The 13,147-nt window shown below is 39.6% G+C and overlaps 1 non-coding gene and 1 pseudogene across 1 annotated transcript; one reads left to right on the top strand and one right to left on the bottom strand.

Moving 5' to 3' along the window:
- LOC126028313 (DAZ-associated protein 2-like) overlaps positions 1–13,147 on the top strand; it is a 73,030-nt pseudogene that overhangs the window by 40,652 nt on the left and 19,231 nt on the right.
- Positions 6,672–6,834, bottom strand: LOC126028863 (U1 spliceosomal RNA). The gene has a single exon (XR_007502560.1). It is a non-coding gene; the product is annotated as a U1 spliceosomal RNA (small nuclear RNA).

Genomic DNA, 13,147 nt, shown 5'->3' with positions numbered 1-13,147 from the left:
CAGCGCTGGCTCTACCTGATGTGAGTAAGCCATTCACTTTATTTCTGGAAGAAAGAGGCGGGGTGGCCAGAGGCGTCTTAACCCAAACACTCGGGCCGTGGAAAAGACCGGTTGCCTACTTATCAAAGAAATTGGACACAGTAGCCAGTGGCTGGCCCAAGTGCCTTAGGGCAATTGCAGCCGCGGCCCTTTTGGTAAAAGATGCTGACAAGATCTCCCTTGGGCAAAAGCTAACTATAGTAGCCCCACATGCACTGGAAAGCATCATCCGCCAGCCTCCGGACCGGTGGCTCTCAAACGCAAGAATTACACACTATCAAAGTATTCTGCTAGACAAAGACAGAATTCATATCGGAGTACCCGCCACCTTAAACCCGGCCACTCTGCTGCCTGAAGAAGAAGCAGAGCCGGTACTGCACAAATGCCAAGACATACTGGCTGAGGAAAGCAGTACCAGAAAAGATCTCCAGGACCAGCCGTTAAAGCAATCAGATGTGATATGGTTTACAGACGGGAGCAGTTTTGTAAAAGGAGGAGAAAGAAGAGCCGGAGCAGCAGTAGTAAGCAATCATAAAGTGGTTTGGGCCCAACGGCTGCCAGATGGAACTTCTGCTCAGCGGGCAGAACTAATTGCATTAACAAAAGCTTTAAAATTAGCAAAGGGGAAGAAAGCCACCATCTACACAGATAGTCGGTATGCTTTTGGAACCGCCCACGTCCATGGCATAATTTATCAAAGACGAGGGCTGCTGACTTCAGCGGGAAAGGACATTAAAAATAAAAAGGAAATACTGGAATTATTATCTGCCCTTCAACTCCCCAAAGAACTGGCCATCGTTCACTGCCCCGGACATCAAAAAGGAAATGGAGCAGTAGCAGCAGGGAACCGAAAAGCAGATGCAGAGGCAAAGGCTGCAGCTGAGGGACTACTGCCCTGCCCCGTCGCAGGACCAAGGCCACTTCAGGAGGAGGCATTAGTATGGGTCAGAGAAGACATCCCTATACCTCCACTCAAGCCGGAGTGGAAAACTACAAAAATTGCTGAACTAGATCCGGAAGAAATAGAAGAGCCTGACCCAGAGGCAAGAAGGTTGTTGCCACTCAAGGAAGTACCTAGACAAGAGAAAACTTCAAGAATTCAAGAGTACCTAAAAACACTCCATCGCCTCACCCACCTAGGGCCCAGGAAAATGTTAGAAATTACAAGAGACTGGCTGGGGGACACGCGCCCCGAGGAAATAAAAAGACTTGCAGAACAAGTTGTTAAGTTGTGCCAGCCATGTCAGCTGGTAAATGCCTACCCTGGAAGAATCCAAATGGGAAAACGATTAAGAGGAACACGACCTGGACAGCACTGGGAGATTGACTTCACCGAGATCAAGCCCACCAAATATGGACTGAAATACCTATTAGTTTTTGTGGACACTTTTTCCGGCTGGGTAGAAGCCTACCCCTGTAAAAATGAAACTGCGCAAATGGTATCTAAGAAAATTCTAGATGATATTTTCCCCAGGTTCGGACTTCCCCAGGTAATCGGGTCCGATAACGGACCTGCTTTCGTGGCCCAGGTAAGTCAGGGATTGGCCAGGGCTCTGGGAATCAATTGGAAGCTACATTGTGCCTATCATCCCCACAGCTCAGGACAGGTAGAGCGTATGAATAGAACTATTAAGGAGACTTTAACTAAATTATCTCTAGAGACTGGCGTAAGTGACTGGATTTCCCTCCTCCCTTCAGCCCTTTTCCGGGCTCGAAACACCCCTCTCCCCTCCCAGTGTAGTTTAACCCCTTTTGAAATCCTATATGGGGCTCCTCCCCCAGTAAAAGTTATAACTGATACTTATGAACCTTCTCTTGCTTCCTCTTCCCCCTTGGCTGCCCGACTGGCTGCTGTCACCACGCTGCAAAAGTGCATCTGGAAAAATCTTCAGCAGGCATACGAGCCCGGGGACCTGACAGTACCACACAACTACAAGCCAGGAGACTCAGTCCTCGTGCGGCGACATCGTGCTCTAACACTAGAACCCAGGTGGAAGGGACCGTATGTTGTCCTCCTCACGACCCCTACTGCAGTTAAGGTAGACGGTATTGCGGCGTGGATACACGCCTCACATTTAAAGCCAGCACCAATAGAATTTAATCAGAATGAGTGGGCAGTGGAGCGAGCAGAAAACCCGCTCAAAATCCGGCTTAAACGCCAGCAAACTGCTCCTCCTGCCTCAACTCCTGTGGTTACTTCTAATGCCCCCAGTCTTAGGGGGGTTTGATCGGCCAGTGGAACACCAAAAGCTGCTAAGGACTCTCTACGGTAACCCCTGTGACTGCCCCGGAGGTCATCAGTTCAAACCTGAGTACCGAGCTACACAGGCAGTCGACTGTGGCACTAAAACGGCCTATCTCCAGCTCAAGCCAACAGCTTCCACAGGTGAAATCAAGGCTCAGTGGGTATGTAAGCAAAAACCCCAACCCCTTCCCCCGGACACGAAAGGAACCTGCCCCCCAGGATGTGTAGAGCTAACTCAGGTACACTCACGGTGCTATAAAACCTATCAGCAGTGCGTTAAAAATGGCCAACTCTACCTGGTGGCGAAACTAACTGATACCTACAAGGGGAGCACTGGAGGTGAATGGGGTCCTGAAACTTTTAAAACTCCATACGGGGCAGCACATTGTCTAGCAAATATTGGAGATGTGGTCTGCTGGCCTCTAAAGGCCCCTTTACATATATCAGATGGGGGAGGGCCCACAGATCAAGAAAAAGAAAAGGAAGCCATAGAATGGGCCGAAAAGGAAGTTTATAACCTAATGCCAAACTGGCCCAAGCACCCCTCCCTTCAAGCTAGGGTGCTAAATGAGGATCTGGATTCAAATATACACGAGATTCTAAAGTACACTCACAAGCTCTTAAATCAAACCAACCCAAGCTTAGCGGCTGACTGCTGGCTATGCATGAAAATGAGTAACGATTGGCCATTAGCAATACCTGTGCCTAAACCAAATATAAGTAGCTTTTCAAACTGCACCTATACCAAGCCCTTTAAGGTAATCCCTCAGGAATTTGACTCCTCCACTTGCTATGTTAGAAATTACTCACTAACCATAGATTTAGGGCAAGTACCAACAACAAGGTGCTCTAACATCTCCGAAGTCTCGTTGGACTTGGGATGCCTCCCCCCAGGACAGGTCTGGGTCTGTGGAGGAAATTTGGCTTATCCAGTGTTACCCAGAAATAGCACAGGCATTTGTGCACCTGCCTTCCTGCTACCCAACATTGATGTTCTCCCAGGAACTGAACCAGTCCCTCTTCCCAGCATAGACCTCCTGGGAGGACACCGAACTCGAACTCGTAGGGCTGTAGTATTACTACCCCTGCTGGCTGCGTTAGGTGTGGTCGGAGGATTAGGAATGGGAGCTGCAGGGTTAGGAGTTTCATTGGACCGGTATAATAAGTTATCTGATCGACTGGCCTCAGACATCCGGCAGGTTTACAAGTCTATCCAGGACCTACAAGACCAGCATGACTCACTCGCCCGGGTGGTCCTGCAAAATCGGAGGGGACTAGACTTAATCCTAGCCGAGAAAGGAGGATTGTGTGTAGCTTTACAAGAAGAATGTTGCTTTTATGTTAATAAATCCGGAATAGTACGAGACAGAATAAAGAAACACCAGGAAGAATTAGCAAAGCGAAGGGAGGAACTCTATGATCAACCGTTATGGTCTCTATGGGGAGGAATCCTCCCCTACCTCCTGCCTCTACTTGGTCCACTGCTAAGTGTACTCTTAATAGTTGCAGTAGGACCCTGTATCGTAAACAGAGTTGTAACTTTTATCCGCACTCAAGTGGGGGAAGTTAAGCTAATGGTGCTAAGGCAGCAATATCAGGAAGTACCCACAAAACTCTGAGTAACCACTTGCTGCACCTTGAACTTAACCCCTGAAACCAACTCCGCCCCACCTCAGCAGGAAGTAGTTACAGAAGAGAAACCGTCTGCCCAAAATCCCTTCAATGTTCTTGGCTAGCAGTGGTTACTTCGGTTACTTCTGTGTTAATTCTAAGATTAGAATTATTAACAAGAAGGAGTGGGAAATGAAAGAAGTGAAAAACATATTTTCCCCTACACATTCCTGATGGGAGTTGTCTGTCTCTTTCTCATGCAATGCAATGTTCCCCCCTCAACCTCCCCTCTGTGTTAACTACCTGCTTGTCTTTTATCTACTGAGTTACAGGTGCTGATCCATTTGCTGGCTCCCCATGGTTTTACAGACCCTGCATTAATTGTGCTGAAGACATCTTGGAGACTTAATGTCTGGATCCCGCTCACTTGGAGACTTGAAGTCTGGACCCTACTCACACCTACCCCCAAAACCTCCGGATTCCCCCATATCAAAGCCCATTCCTGTTTCCTCTGTAAAAATAACACAGCCCACCTGAAAACTGTATAAAAACCCCTTGATTTCAGACTTTGGGGTTCGCAACCTCTGCTCTGCTCTGAGCACGTTTCGAACCTCTGATCGATCAGATTAAACTTGGAACTTGCCTGCAATTTGCTGAGCACGTGCCTTTTTCACTATTCTGTGCTGGGCAACTGGGGGGTCGGGTCGTCCGGATTTTTCAGGATCACCATCACTAGATTCTTAATTTTCTTCCTTTCTACCCTTGGAAGTTCAGGAGGGCTAACTTCAAAGTTGCAGGTAAAGAAAATTTACTGTTAGAAGATAGTGGCTTTGCAACCAAGGAAATACCAAGAGACTCACGAACTCAAGCAAGCAGACTATTTCTGGCACTCCAGGGCCCGTCTCCTTAGGTTGGAGAGCGACCCTGCCCCAAACTTTCAAGCAGCTTATATACTCTTCAGATAATTCCATTACATCTTTTGTAAGCTACACAAAACTACAAAAAGGTTACATTTCAAACATTCCACAGGTCTACATAAACATAAATTTTAGTTCACACTATACAATCCCCTTCCCTGGCCAAGCTTATCACAGCTCACATTCAGATGGAATTTCAGAGATGTGGTTAGCATCCCCCTCCAAAATTTCACTGGAGCCCGTGTGAATTGTTTTATTGCCTGGCTGCCAGGTGTCCTGGGGGGGTGGGGGTGGGCAGAGGTGTCTGGGGACCTGGGAGCAGCAGGACAGTGTCAGATGCCTTCAGCATCAGGGGGCCCTAGGAATGGTAAAGATTTGCTTTATTATTTAACTACAGGGGTCTTTAGAGCCAGAGGGGCCTGGGAACAGCAGGACAGTGAATTTAGAACTTAGAGACTAACAATTTAGCTAAATTTTAGTAAAATTATAAGATTGCCTATCCAAGTTTTCTTATTTTCCTTCATTTACCATTACTATATATGATGAGCCTGTTGTCAATCCAAGCACTTGATTATAAATTAAGTAGCTTCATCATGGCCAACATTGGACTTGTATGGTTTTTAGTAAGAAAAAAAAAAACTACCACCTGGAAAAGTAGGTGTAAGCATTTCTTACACATACACAACTGGCTTTTTTGAATTTTTTAATTGATTCACAGTAAGATACTGTTAAAAAGTTGATCATAATTGATGTTCAGTTAAAAATATTCAATATTCATCCCTTCATCATTTTCTACCACCAACATTCCTAGTTTCCCTTCCTCCTCCTCTACCCTCTCTGACTCCTTCATGGCACACACTTTTTTTTAAATCTCTCTCTTCCTATCTTTCTCTCTCTTCATTATTTCTTTCTAGACACTGTGGTTTGCAATATTCATACTAAAGGGGTAACATGCATATCATATTACCTTTTTTCAGCACCCAACAACTGGCCTTTTTATTTAGCTCAAAGCCATATCAATAGAGACTATTGATATTACTGTCACTTTTATTTATTATTTGTAGAAAGCATTGCTAGAGTCTGGGAGAAGGGCATAAACATGAAAGCATTAAGTGGGTTAATAAAATAATTTCTTCCTAACTGAGATGCTGTAAGAGTAGTGAAAGAAAATTGTATGATTTCAAATGAACTTATTCTGATATGACTCTGAAATGCTGGTTCAGAAAAATCATCATAGAGAAAAGTTTTGAGCAGGACTTCTGATCTTTAATTGCTTTGAGACACTCTCAAAGATCTCTGATGTCTATCATTTTTATTTCCAATGCATCCTTAAGGGACCCCACAGGAATGCCAAAATTGAATGCGGTGCTCCAATTTAGCATGAAATTTTTTATATATTTTAGTCTATGATAAATTAGATAAATAAATTGCATTTATAACAGAAATTAATATGAATTGCAAACTAGGCATGAACTAAATAAATTAATTTTTGAAAAACATGGTAATGTGTTTCTTTTATAAAGTATATTCACTAGAAATTTGAACTGTATAAGATATTTAAAGATTTTGTCAGGTTATATTATTTCTAAAAGCAAATTTTTTATGTATCAGTCTTCTGACATCAAAACAGATATAATAGTAGTAACCATCCATCATTAAAATACCCTTTGTTATAAGGATAATAGGACATTTTCTATACATGGGATCTGACATGCTTTAAAATCTGATGCATTTAAATAATTGTTTTCGTTTTTAAAATATATGATTACAAATGAAATAATAGTAGGGAAAGGAAATAGCATTAAAGAGGTAAAGCTTGCATTCTTTTATACCAAAACTCTGTCAAATTTCTTATTTTTTAGGGGAGAGCACACATGCAGACCCCCACTACCATAAATTATGCAGTCGAGTTTCCCACTTTTGGGGAAATCGCAGGGATCAGTATGCCCCGAGTGCAATGGGTGAGCCTCATCCTGGGGAAACCACCTTAGTGATCATGGAATCCTCCTGCCAGTTAAGTATTCAAATTTATACTTATACCTTATGGCATATATACATGTGGCAAGATTTTTCATGTTATTGTGTCTTCTTAAAAATATAATACATTTATTTAAGCAGCTTGATTACAAGTACGATTGTAGGTGTGCTTCAGTCATAAAAAGAACCACCCCTTCACCAGCGCAACATTCCCATCTCCAATACACCCCATCTCCATTTTCTCCCACCCCTGCATCTATTTGAGAAATACATTCTATTTCTCTCACTCACTATTATTTTAACTATTTTCATGATAGATTTTAGTGTAGTTATTTCTCTAACTGCACTCAACACAGTTTGTGATGAGCTTTATATCAAGGCTGGTCCTTCTGGCCTTCATCTCTATTGTTTCTGAATATTATTAAAATACTGTCTTTTATTTTTCTTAAAAGCTATAGATGAGTGAGACTATTTTTTGTGTATCTCTCTCCCTCTGACTTATTTCATTCAGCGTTAATAGTTTCCATGTTCATTCACATAGAGGAAATTTTCATGACTTCATCTCACTGGATGACCACATAGTATTTCATTGTGCATATATGTCAGAGTCATTTATTGGTCATTCTTAGACATTCATTTGTTAAAGGCATTTGTGTTGTTTCCAGATTCTGGCTATCGTAAATAATCCTGCAATGAATATTGATGTGAAGAAGGCATTTTTGTATTGTGTTTATGTGTTTCAGGGTATATCCCTAAGATTGGTATAGCTGTATCATAGGGGAACTCAATTTCCAGTTATTTGAGAAATCTCCATATTGTTTTTCAAAAGGCTGGACTAGAAGGCAATCCCACCAGCAGTGAATGGGAGCTCCTATCTCTCCACATCCCAGCCAGCACTGATTGTTCTAGTTTTGTGATGTATGTCAGTCTCTGTGGTATGAGATGGTTGTTTTGATTAGCATCTCACTGATGATTAGTGGTGTGTAGCAATTTTTCTTGTGCTTTTAGGCCACTTCTATTTTTTCTTTGAGGTAGTGTCTGTTCATTTCTTCTTACCCTTTTTTGATGGGGTTAAAATTTTTTCTTCTTAAGTTCTGTCAGTAATTTATATATAATAGATATTAGCCTTTATCTTATGGAAAGTGGGTGATTAGTTTCTCCCACTCTGTGGGTGGCCTTTGAGTCCTAGTCACTATTTCCTTTAAGGAACAAAAACTTCTCAATTTAATAGCTGTTTAATATCTCTGCTTCCAAATATTTCAAGAGTGACATTTCCTCCTTATTTTCTTAGAACCCGTAGATGAATGAGACCATTCAGCGTTTTTCTCTCACTCTCTGACTTATTTCACTCAGAATAATATGTATATCCATATATAGGAAGATTACATGACTTCATCTCTCCTGACAGCTGCATAATATTCCATTGTGTATATGTACCACAGTTTGTTTAGCCAGTCGTCTGTTGAAGGGTATCTTGGTTGTTTCCAGAGACTTGCTATGGTAAATAGTGCTGCAATGAATATAGGTGTAAGGAAGGGAATTTTTTTTGTATTGTATTTTTGTATTCCTAGGGTATATTCTAGGAGTGGTATAGCTGGATTGTATGGGAGCTCGATTTCCAGTTTTTGGAGAAATCTCCATTTCGCTTTCCATAAAGGTTGAACTAGATGGCCCACCAGCAGTGGATAAGAGTTCCTTTTTCTCCACATCCCCGCCAACACTGCTTATTCTCAATCTTTGTGATGTGTGCTATTCTCTGTGGTGTGAGGTGGTATCTCATCGTTGTTTTGATTTGCATCTCCCTGATGATTAATGATGTGGAGCATTTTTTCATGTGTCTTTTGGCCATTTGTATTTCTTCTTTGTCAAAGTGTCCATTTCTTCTCCCCATTTCTTGATGGGATTAGATGTTTTGTTCTTGTAAATTTCTGTCAGTGCCTAGTATATTTTGGAGATTAGCCCCTTATCTGATGAGTATTGGGTAAATAATTTCTCCCACTTAGTGGGTGACTCTTGTATCCTGGGTGCTATTTCCTTTGAGGAGCAGAAGCTTCTCAGCTTAATATATTCCCATCTGTTAATCTCTGCTTTCACTTGCTTGGAGAGTGCAGTTTCATCCTTGAATATGCCTATAGTCTCAATGTCATGGAGTGTTTTGCCTATGTGTTGTTCTATATATCTTATGGTTTCATGTCTGATATCGAGGTCTTTAATCCATTTGGATTTACCTTCATACTTGATGTTAACTGGGGGTCTATGTTCGCTTTTATGCAAGTGGCTAACCAGTTCTGCCAGCACCACTTGTTGAAGAGGTTTTCCCTGCTCCACTTAGGATTTCTTGCCCTACCACTGCCCTATTGCTCTGGCCCCTTGTTATAACATTTTAAGAACAATAAATTCAAAATTCCAAGACAAGGCAAAGAAGACCTGTGGAGACTGTCAGACACTAAAGTACTTAATGTCTTCCTTTATTTAGCCATTACTAACTCCGAGTCATGAGTACTAGTATACAAGCTAAAATATGTCTTATATATTTACTCCTAAATTCAGTAGTAAGATATACTTCTTGCCTTTTGGTTACATGTGCTTACAAATCACTTTGATCTTGTTAGGCTATTTGATTCAGAGTTCTGGCACTACAACCAAGAGAATATTCATTGACTCACAGGATTTCTTTTCAGGGCTATATATACATTCTTGTATGTGTCAGTTCAATTTTAAGTAATGACAACGAAATTTCAATTTGAAAATACTCATCCCAGATTCATTGTGTTCCCCCAATAGAGTTACTAGAGAAAAATGGAAGAAAATAGCTAAGTATCTGAATACTTTTTAAATTTGAGGAGCTGCTACAAGTCAAGAGACTTACCAAGTTATCTAATTTGCCAGTGTAGGTAGACTGTATTCCATACGCAAGTTGGAAAATTTCTTCTGAGCTTAATGAAATCTCCAATTCTTCCTCACATGACTATTCAGGGGTAAAAATTTCCATCTAATTTGGTGTCTCTACAAGTGACATTTTTTATTCTGAAGCTCTTAGAAAAAATATTGATGAAATGTGCCCAACTTAATTAAAAATGGATTCATAATAGAAATGTCAATTCAATGAACATAATTAATAACACTATGAGTTCATATAATTACTTTTTAAATGGTCTAAAGATCTGATAGGGAAAAGGATTTCAATATCTTGGCTCACTGTTTCATAAATTTACATACTAAGAAAATTCATAAAGAAATTCGAAAGGCAGAGGGAGTTAAAAAGAGAGATGAAATGCCAAAATGATTTAGATTTAAGGCTTTTGACTACAGTTGAGAATATGTTCTTCATTTATTTATTTCATTCATTTAAGCACACTTACATTGAACATGTATGCAGGATAATTTAGCAAATACTAAGAATTAAATAATTAATATGATGTATCCTTTACCACTGAAGTAAGAAAAATGTTAAAGAAAAATATAGTATAAGTGAGTTGCTATCTGACAAATTACATAGAAGTCTTACATATAAATATCATTGCTTAGAACATTCAGAAAATCTCTAAAGCTCAAAAATTTGATATGAATTATGAGGTAAAATGAGCTGGTCAAGATAAATCATGATGAGTTAAAACAACATGAAACTGTGAGAAAATAATTTAAAAACTTCAACATAACTAAAAGTATGCAACATTAGATTTGTTATGAAAGTTTAAAATTCAAGTTTAATAACACCCAGAAACAATAGAAATGAGAACTGGAAGCTAATAACAAACTTATCACAAAGAGTGTGGTTAGTGATGATAGAGAAATAACTTTATAAACAGCTACCATGACAACAATAGTGAGAGATATACAATACCTGTCTTGAAAACAGAAGCAGATGGAGCGTGGAGGAGATACAAAATGGGAGGACATTGGAGGTGGGAAAATTGCACTGGTAAAGGAGTGTGTGCAATTAATGGCTGAAACCCAATTACAAACATGTTTGTAACCATAAAAAATTATTAAGATTATTAAAACTCAAAACAAAACCTCACAACAGCAAATTGAAACAAAATAAAATGAAATAAAACAGTTTGGAAGCTGTAGCGATGGCTGACCCTGGACTGCTATTCCATACCTTGGTATCCCAAGCCAGGAGCTATTTCTGAGGGCATAGCTTGGAATATTCCCTGAGCGTCACCAGGTGTTTCCCCACCCCCCCAAAAAAAAAAAAAAACAGGTCGGGTGCTCAAGCTTTGTGTTGGGATTGTAAATTTCAAGTTGTGTTTTTATTTGCAAATAAAGGTGTAGAAAATAAAGCACAAACAAACAAACACCCCTCACGTTTACTCAGGATGGGGCCAGAACTGTGGCGCAAGCATTAAGGCTTCTGCCTTGCCCACACTAGCCTAGGACAGACCTTGGTTTGATCCCTGGTGTTCCGTATGGTCCCCCAAGCCTAGCCAAGAGTAGCACCTGAGCATCACTGGATGTGGCCCAAAAACCAAAAAAAAAAAAATTATTCAGGATGAAATACATCAAAATACAAATGGCAAAAATGTTTGACTTCTCTTATGTGTCTTGACGAAGCCATTAGGTTTAAAGACAATCATGCTGGAAAAATAAATGCAGGGTGGAAAAGTTGCAATAAAGAACAAAATGACAGCAATAGAAAATCAGCAAGAATACAGAAATGGGAAGTAGGAGAAAGAAATGATCTGGACATGGCTTTATAAATTTCTATTATTTCATATTAAAAACATGGCTTGCAGATATTACATGACTTGGTAATAATAAACTCTTTTTCTTTCCTTGAATTGGTATGAAACATGAAATCCCAAGCTTAGAAAACAAAAACAACTTCCAGAATTGTTGATGTATAGAGTGGCTGTGATGAGCCCAAGGGATGCCCAGTGAAATAACTTGTTTCCTTGCTTTCTGTACTTTTTAATCTTTCCCTAGTTTATGAATAGCTGCAATCCCACTTCACCCAAAGAATCTTTTTTTTAAGGGTGAGCCAACTGGACCTTAACTAAGATGTTCCTTGACTATTTCAACAATAAACTCAAACTTATAAGCTTTGGTGATTAGTTTAAAATGTGTTCCAACTCAACTTTGAACTCCAGGAAGGTATCTCTTTTTATTTACTCAATTCTGAATTATAAAATTACAGGTTTGAGTATGCCTGAGGTACCACTGGTAATGAACCATCTAAAAAGAAATCGACAGGAAGGTAGGTAAAACTATGTAAAGAAGATCAAGTACTAATATTTGTGCACTGTGTTTGTTATGCATAAATAGAGATTTTCATTTATCATATTTTCTTCAAAAATAAAATGTTTTTAACCTAGTTTCTGAGGAATTCTTTAGTAGGTACTGAATTCCAGGTATACTATATTTACTGTGTTGCTGTTTATTATTTTTAGTAGTCTATAGTCATTATTGTTGTTTCTATTATTTTTGTGAAATAAATTCTTTTTATTCTTTTGAATTTTTTTTTGAATTTTTGCTGTTAATGTTTTGAAGCTAATGCCTGTTAGTCACTATCCATTTAAAATTTTCTCTTTGTTTAGGTTTTAAATAAGTAAACTTTAATATGCCTAGATATAGTTTTATTTTAAATAGATACACATACTATATATAAATATAATATACATTCTACTTATAATTATCTGTTATACTTATTGAGGCTATCTATTTTCTAGTGCTCTTTTTGAGAAATTTTAGACATTTTATTATCTACTTTTTTAGCTTATTCTTTTTCTTTTGAAAAAGATTCTTCTGAGGGGGCCAGAGAGATAGCATGGAGGTAAGACGTTTGCCTTTCATGCAGGAGGTCATCGGTTCGAATCCCGGCACCCCATATGGTCCTCCGTGCCTGCCAGGAGCAATTTCTGAGCCCGGAGCCAGGAATAACCCCTGAGCACTGCCGGGTGTGACCCAAAAACCACAAAAAAAAAAAAAAAGATTCTTCTGAAACTCCTAGTTCATGTATGGTAGATCTTTCCCATATTACTCATTCCTATCTTTCTCTTTCACACACAGACACACACGTGCGCACACGCGCACACACACATTCACACACACACTCTCTGTCTCCCTCTCTTTTTCTTATCCTTTTTTTCTTTATAATTCTAAATTATATTTTTCCTGACCTGATTCCTGGTTAATAATAATGTCAATAATCATAGTTTATAGAACCCCTGACAGCATTTTTACCAAGACTACATGAGGGTTCCCTTTTAACCAGATTCCTTCCAACACTGGATACTTTCTTTTTTCTTAATATATGCCACTTTTACTAGTACTAGATGATGTTTCATTGCATTTTCAGTTGGCATGTCTCAATTTAAATGAGATGATGAATACTTTTTTAAAAGTCTATTGGCTG

This window comes from Suncus etruscus, chromosome 14 (genome assembly GCF_024139225.1).
Source record: "Suncus etruscus isolate mSunEtr1 chromosome 14, mSunEtr1.pri.cur, whole genome shotgun sequence".
NCBI lineage: Eukaryota > Metazoa > Chordata > Mammalia > Eulipotyphla > Soricidae > Suncus > Suncus etruscus.
The sequence above is the reverse complement of the archived record's forward strand: the minus strand, read 5'-3'. Positions and strand labels throughout refer to the sequence as shown.